Source organism: Montipora capricornis, chromosome 7 (assembly GCF_036669925.1).
Source record: "Montipora capricornis isolate CH-2021 chromosome 7, ASM3666992v2, whole genome shotgun sequence".
NCBI lineage: Eukaryota > Metazoa > Cnidaria > Anthozoa > Scleractinia > Acroporidae > Montipora > Montipora capricornis.
Genome location: NC_090889.1, coordinates 33368192 through 33375691, shown reverse-complemented (window position 1 = coordinate 33375691; position 7500 = coordinate 33368192). Strand labels below are relative to the sequence as shown.

At 40.1% G+C, this 7500-nt stretch overlaps 1 long non-coding RNA gene across 1 annotated transcript in view; it reads left to right on the top strand.

Moving 5' to 3' along the window:
* The first annotated feature begins 6164 nt into the window (after positions 1-6164).
* LOC138057845 (uncharacterized) overlaps positions 6165-7500 on the top strand; it is a 1364-nt gene continuing 28 nt past the window's right edge. Inside the window, exons 1-3 of the long non-coding RNA XR_011133730.1 lie at positions 6165-6527; positions 6946-7087; positions 7468-7500. The exon at positions 7468-7500 is cut by the window's right edge and continues 28 nt beyond it. This is a non-coding gene — a long non-coding RNA (uncharacterized lncRNA). The remainder of the gene's footprint in view (positions 6528-6945; positions 7088-7467) is intronic.

Genomic DNA, 7500 nt, shown 5'->3' with positions numbered 1-7500 from the left:
ATTTCGTTCAACAAAGGTTTTGAGCGGACAATGACTGGAGGTTGGGTAAAAGACGAGGGCAAAAGCAAAGTCAAATTTCCAGAGTACTTTCAAACATCTCGTTAACGCCAACGCATTGATTGCAAGGAACTAGAAACAATACCCCAGGCTCTCCCATCCTTGAGTGATGAGAGCCAGATGAGAACAAATTAACGTTCAAACTGCTTCAACGCTATTCAATATGTTGAACCAATGTTGTGTGAGGCTTTAATCAGTCTAAATTTGAGTCTACACTCTTTCAGCATACGAAACAACCTTTTCAAATTAAAAGCCCTCGATATTTGATTCAACAATAAAGTAAATGCATATTGAACAAGCGTTGAAACCTTTTAAACGGACGTTTGGAGAAACATACTGGTAAAAGTTTATGGCGCTGCGTGCACACAAGAAAGGTCTTTTAAACAGATGTAATCCACGCAGTGAATTTGTTTTAATAAAGTTACCAGCTTTTTCTGCAAAAAATTACATTATAAAAACTTGGAAAAGTGCACAGAAATGATGTGTTTGAAACGCAAATTGACTACTAGCTGTTTCAAACGACAAAATTTTCTTTGAAAAACACAAGAAAATTGGTAATCTTACGAAAACGTCAATAGATAGATGACCAAAAACCTAAGACTATGTTAAAAAAATCATTCTCTGCGAGCAAAATACCAGAGGACAAAATCTACAAATCTACAAATCCGGGCCTTATGATTAGGTCAACGGACAGCGTTCCGCAGTATAGCTCTGCTGCTCTTCTTAGATATAATGAGCATAATATTAATTTAATATTTAGGGCACTAACTAGTTTTACTATACCATACTTTTCTCCATTCAGTTTTCTATTTTAATCATTTGTAATAGTGTGTGTTGTACTACTGTATGGAGAAAACAAAAAAAAATCTGCGTAATCATGGGTAAAACAAATAAAGTAAATGGTTATTGTCATGAAATGTGAAATACTTAATTATTGAGTCACCAATGATCTGTTTCTGAGACTCCATTGTGACATTTAAATATCTAAAACCCTGACTACGTCATATTTGAACAGCCGATATACTTTGAAATCTTAACTGGCGAAGTCACAATTCAAGGTGTAAGGACAATTGACTTTATGCTGCTAAATCTCTTTTAGACAGACAAACTTCATTTATCATCGATTATGGGGCTGTTTACATGGCCAAAAGTAAATTCTGCATTGAAAGACGCCAGAAAGCAAACTATTGTCACGTGGCTGACATGCACTGACTTCGGTCCGGGTAAGAGTTTGTAATTGAAAACAGATATTAAAGCATATTTGTCCGCGGCCATCTTCGTTTTTGTCCCTTTCAACGGGATTTCGTAAATTAAAAGTGGTTTACAAAGCGCATATCCTAGCTAGGAAGATGTTATCAGCAGAAACACCTTTACGTACGGACCGAATACAAATTTTTGCATGCCTGAGCCATTCACCTCTCTCCATGTAAACATCCACGAAATGTATCAATCAGTTCAATCTACTTATCTTTTCAGACATATTTGCATCGTCTTAGGCAGGAAGCTCGTGCGATCTATAGCAAAATCAAATCTCTTTGAGAAAAATATTGACGGCATTACCTTGTAGGTGTATCTATCATTACCCCGAAAACTCTATTTTTAACAACAATGCATCGTCTTTCACATATCGAGGACCAAACAACTCCTCGATTGGAGCGAACCTTTCATAGCCATACCCGATGCGGCAAATGGTTTCACCAGGCTGTTGGAAGGCCGGCACGTCAGGATTTGCTTGTATTATCTGAATGAGGTCGCGACGGGGGCTGGAATCACTCTGATCTAGGACGCTAATAGTGACGATCCCATCAAAAGGCCAAACTAGGGAATTATCGAAGTCTCCTTTTATCAAATGAATGAACAGTGCCACATGTCTGCCTGTTCCACTGCCTACGCCCTTGGGGTGAATTCTTATGCCAAAAAGCTTTTCCTGATGATCATTGTACACTGCATCTGTAAAGACTGGTGTTTCGTTTTCGCGATGTTGATCAACTTCGGTAATTTTGAAAGTGAAGGATGGGTTGCGAGCATTATTCTTTTTTCTAGCTTCCTGCGGTTTTGACCTGCAACATGATCATTTTTTAGATATCAATAAAAAGCCCCATCACTTCAAGACTTTTCCATTAGTCATGACCAAGAAAATGGAAGGTAATTTTCCCTGAGTTCCTCACTTTCTTATTTAATTAGATGAACGACGATTATGATAAGCGTTCCCTTCCTCTAGCTCCGCCCCAACCTCAACGTGACTCGCATCTGGGAATACAGACAACCAAAGTCACCAATTGTCCCCCAAACTCGAGTCCTTAAGTAAAGATGAAGATTCGTGAAAGAAAGGTGTATTTGCAACACGTTCTTGCCCAATGAATTCACGTTTATCCTGAATTATTAATTTGCTTTGAATTCACCATTATCACAAATTTGGAAGACTGGACACTGTTTCCCAGGACTTGTGGTAGCAGAGAAAAATAAAAAAAATCATATCCGTAGATTGGAATTGAACCCAAAGTTTCTACTAGATAGGAACCGCTTCTTTCCTCTTTGCCACTAAAGATCAAGACCTTGCCTTTCTATATTAGAAAAAAAAAATTATTTAAGTCTACCATAAAATATCGCTACTGCGTTATTAGGCCTAAGCTAAATTAATAATTTAGGCCTAATCGTTGATTTAAAAATGTTTAGCTTTGTCGTGAACTTTGGAAGTCGACCTATTGTAGTGTTTAATGTTGTTTGCTGGCGAGTGATAAGAAAGCATTATCAAAAAGTGTTTAAAATAATGTGTCCATGAACAGCTAGCGGTGTGGTGGTGCCGGTAGTGGTTAGGTGACGGGTTAACAATGAACATTCCCAGGTTCGAGTCCTAAGTCCATACACTTGGTTTGTCTCTTTAAAAAAAATATATGACCATTTCCCATAATCCACATAAAGGTTTCAGTTTTCTAAATTTGCGATAATAAATCAGTAGTGAATTCAAAGCAAATTAACTATTCAGGATAATCGCTAATAATTCAAGGGCGAGAACGGGTTGGTATTTGAAGTGCAGCGCGGGTTACAGACGAAATTGAGAAATGATTCTTGCACTTGATTGGACAATTTAAGCAATTCTCTCTTAAAACACCTCAGAAATTCGGGTGGCTTCAACAGGATTCCAACCCATGACCTCTGGGATGCCTGTGCAATGCTCTACCAACTTAGCTATGAAGCCACTCATGATCAGTAGGGAGCAGGTCAACTTGTTGCAGGGCTCACAATTTCCGTGAAAGCAATGATGAATAAAAAGAAATGAATATTTGAAGTGCGGTAATAGACGACGAACCCAGTTAAAGTCACCTGAATTTTTCAGGTGCCTGTTTCAAGTGATAATTGCTTAAACTGTTAAGTGCTAGGATCAATTGTGTCTTTCTTCCTCAGTGATATTAAAGATTCTTTTACAAGTTCGCTTCTTACTTGTATATGATGCATGCTAATTTTTATCTTACCACCTACTTAACAAAAACCGAACAGCGTTCGACACGTCATACTATATTTATTTTTTTATTTGTTATTACTATTATTATTGGTAATTCAAATGTTTCACTTGCCTCGTAAGTTGTTGCTTCCATTGTTTTATCTCTTCTGTGCTGCAGCGATGCATTTTGGGAGAGATTAAATTGACTTCAGGAAGTTGAATTGGTGCCTGTGGTCCTGCATATCCGTCACCTTGTTCCTGCACAGGCGAGCATGTCACACCTTCTTGGATGGGAAAGGGCAGAGCCTCCCTTACAGCTGTCCCATAAGGACGACAGTTGCCTCCATTAGGATGATAAAGGAAGCTCATTTCACATGCCTGCCACGCACGTTCTACTCTGTGGGAGCTTAATCCATCGGCCTCTTCAGTAACAGGCTCCTCTTCATAGTTTCGAGGTAACCCGTTGATCTGCTGGGCACCCTCACCAGAGGGAACACTGAATACGTTATCCGATGCTGCGTGTCCATTATGGCTGAGGTGATGGGCTCCCAGCCCCATCACACTGGGATAGTCCCTTTCGCTGGTTTGGTCAACAGTCAGGTCAGCCAGGTGCCAGTCGCTCATTCTTCCGCCTCTCTCAGCAGTGCGACTCTGCCAAAGCCCGTTGTTTGGGCCTCCAATAGGCTCACTGGGTTGATTCTGCACAGCTCCTCCCACAGCAGCGTCACTCAGCCCGTTGGCTTGGTTAGCACCTGTCCCCATAAGTTGGCTTTGTTCCGTCGCCTGCCAAGCGCCTCCGTCACCAGAGTAAATTGAGTCCGCGGCAGCATTTGCTCCAGTGTGGTTCAAGCCGCTGGTCTGATAAGTAGCTGTCTCAGCAGGGAGGATCGGTTCGGTAGAGTGTCCACCATCCCCTCCCTCAGTTATGATGAAACCTTCGTCAGGTAGATTTGCAAGATCAGAGCGACTGTGAAATAAAATGAAATGCTCCTGTGAGCAAGCTCGCGGATTAACTGGAGAAGAATTATGAAGGCTTTTAAGAGCTGCCTAGTGGTATTACGTAAGCATGCACTTGCGTTTTTCTGCGGTGTTAGGGAGCTAAGGCACGCGAGTTTTTGAGATGCGGACGACAACCGGAAGTGAGCTGTTTTCCCTTTTAACTTGTCTTCACACAGCACATTGCTAAATATCTTTTCTCTATTAGGGACGTCTAGTTTAAAAATTTGGAAGACACTACTGTCCCGTTGCCCGGTCAGCCGGGACAGGTAACCCGCTTAGGGTGGAGTGAGTTTTCTCCATGTGAATGCTGAAGATAGGGTACCCCGCCTGACTGGGGTGATGTTCATCCGGGCATTAATCTTTTAGTTTGAACATTCTGCCAAAGCCCGCCAAAAGAATATGGCTACCAGCCGTTACAGGCCTGGCGAGCTTTTCCGCCGAATTCACTTTAAAACGTCGAGGGAAACAGTTTCCTTGAAGAAAATGCCGAAGAATACGACAAAACCATCGACGTATGGTGTCCTATAATCATGCATAATAGTTGGTTTGCTGCTTCTAGGCCTATTCTTTGGAGCCGACGCTTTGGATTAAACAGGTCAACATTAAACCACATAACTGGTAAGCTGCCGCTTAAGATGCCAATGAAATGAAAATTGCTTTTATCGTGAAAACATGTCTTTTGTTTGTGTTCGTCCTTAGCGAGCACGCGATAGCATTTGGAAACCTCACCCCATCGCACCGGGGGCTATAAATGGTGCATGTGAAGGCTCGCTCTCGCTTTGTTTGATTACGGGTAGGCAAGGTGCCTCACCAACCTGGGATGCCTCACCTCCATGTGGACGTGTTCTTAGAAATTAAACTAATAAGTCTCGCCAGTGTGACTGTTATTAGTATGTACTAAAACAGTGGAAAGCGTTGAACACCCGAGCTGATTGGCTACTCAAACTCCGGATATCCTTTGCTAGTATATACTGAAACAGTGGATAGCGTTGAAGTCGCGCGCTGATTGGCTCGTCAAACTCCGGATATCCTGTGCTATTTACCTTCGAGCAACTCAGGAAAAAATGGCGTCCCGATTTGCATCCGTGACAAGTGAAGAAGACATCCAAATTAATTTTTTGTGGTGTATATTATCTCACTGCTTTAGTATACATGTATACTAAAACGACTATTCACCTTAGTGTCGCGGTTCGGTAAATATCCACCGCTAGCCACCTCCACTTCGGGGAATAGTTGTTAAGTATTCACCTTCGAGCAATTCGCGCGGAATTTGCTCCCAAAAATTTCCTAATCTTTGATCTTTGCAGGAATAAATGAGTTGAAATCCTCTTTTTGTGCTGTATTATCTCACTGTTTTAGTATATACTAAAACAACTATTCACCTCAGCGTCGGTGACTAATGGTGGATATTTACCGAGCCGCAAAATATCCACTACTAGCCACCTCCACTTCAGTGAATAGTTGTTAACTATCAACTTCCGAGGCAACACTACAAACACAGAAAACAGGAAAACACCGGACCCTCAAAACAAAGAAACATTCAACCTCGTTCCCAGGGTCTCTTTGTGATTGAGGAAGGAGGCAGAGAAGAGAGATCCTGGGAACAAATTAGAATGGATTAGAAGCGGAAATGACGCAAGTCACACAATGCAGTCAAGGTGAGTATCATCCCATCCACTGAAGATAAATTGTAGCGCTATCCACCGCATAAATCACTATCCATTGGATAACTCAATTGGTTTTGCTAGTGTTTATCCGCTGGATAGTGATTTATCCGGTGGATAGTGCTGTCTATCGTTTGAACAACTGGGGCTAGCAAAACCAATTGCGTTATCCCCAATGGATAGTGATTTATTCGGTGGATAGCGTTATCCACCTTTTGAACAACTGGGGCCAGGTTTGGTAATTTGGAAAAAAAAAATGCACGTGAAGAAACGTCAGGAAAATCTGACCTCCTCTGTGAAAAGGAAGGACTAAAGGAAAGGCAGACCCGCCAGGGAATTGACAAGCTATTGTAATAGAATTGTAGGTGAGTCTTAATGGAATTCTTTGCCATTAGAGCTTAGATTAGCCCCTTCTCTGGCAACTTTTAAACATGTTTAATTGTTAAAAACGTTTTGCTCAGCTTCTCGGTGATCTGTCTAGTATGGAGTGTTGATTACTCTTTTACAGATTATCCCTATGGTTTCTTACTATTTTCCTTACAATTGATTTTTTTCTTGTTTAATAATTAATATTTAATACATGTATATAGTTGTTTCCATTAAATTGTAATAAAAATAAATAAATAAATAAATAAATAAATAAGTCACTGGTAATGGGAGCTAATTACCAGATGAAGCTCAGGTAAGAGCAACAAAAACAATCAATGATCAGTAGTTGTGTTTTTGTGATACATCTTTTCTATTGCTTGATTAAAAACAATGTAAAATAACTTTACATTGCAGGAATTCAGTGAAGGTCTCAAAAACCCCACTGCTCCAATACTGTCAACGAGATTTTCAGAGAAGCAAGTTACATGTACTTAATTGTCCTCCAGGCCCCCAAGCATACAATATGGGCAATTAACTGGTGGAACTGACACTCTTGGTAATATTGCAATTTCTTAATAGGATTTTTGTGACAATAATAGAATCAAGCATACAAATATACAAACTAATTTAAAATAAAATTATTAATGTTAGCAGTATTAATAATGTAATTAAAATAGAGATGCCTAAGAATGACCATTGAAATTAATGACTGTATACACTTATAACTATTGTTTATATGATCGATGCATATCTAAATTTAATGTATATATTTATATTTTGACTTCATTTTTCTCTTCCTTGTTCAAATATGCTTGAATCAGCAATGTTGTAGATCACAACACCATTTCATTTTTTTCTTCAACCTATGTGTGGCAGGATTGAGGAGAGGTTGTAGAACAGTAATGTAACAGCACCTTGCTTTTTTGTGTTTAACAGAAACTGTATGGATAGAGACATGTGATGACATGT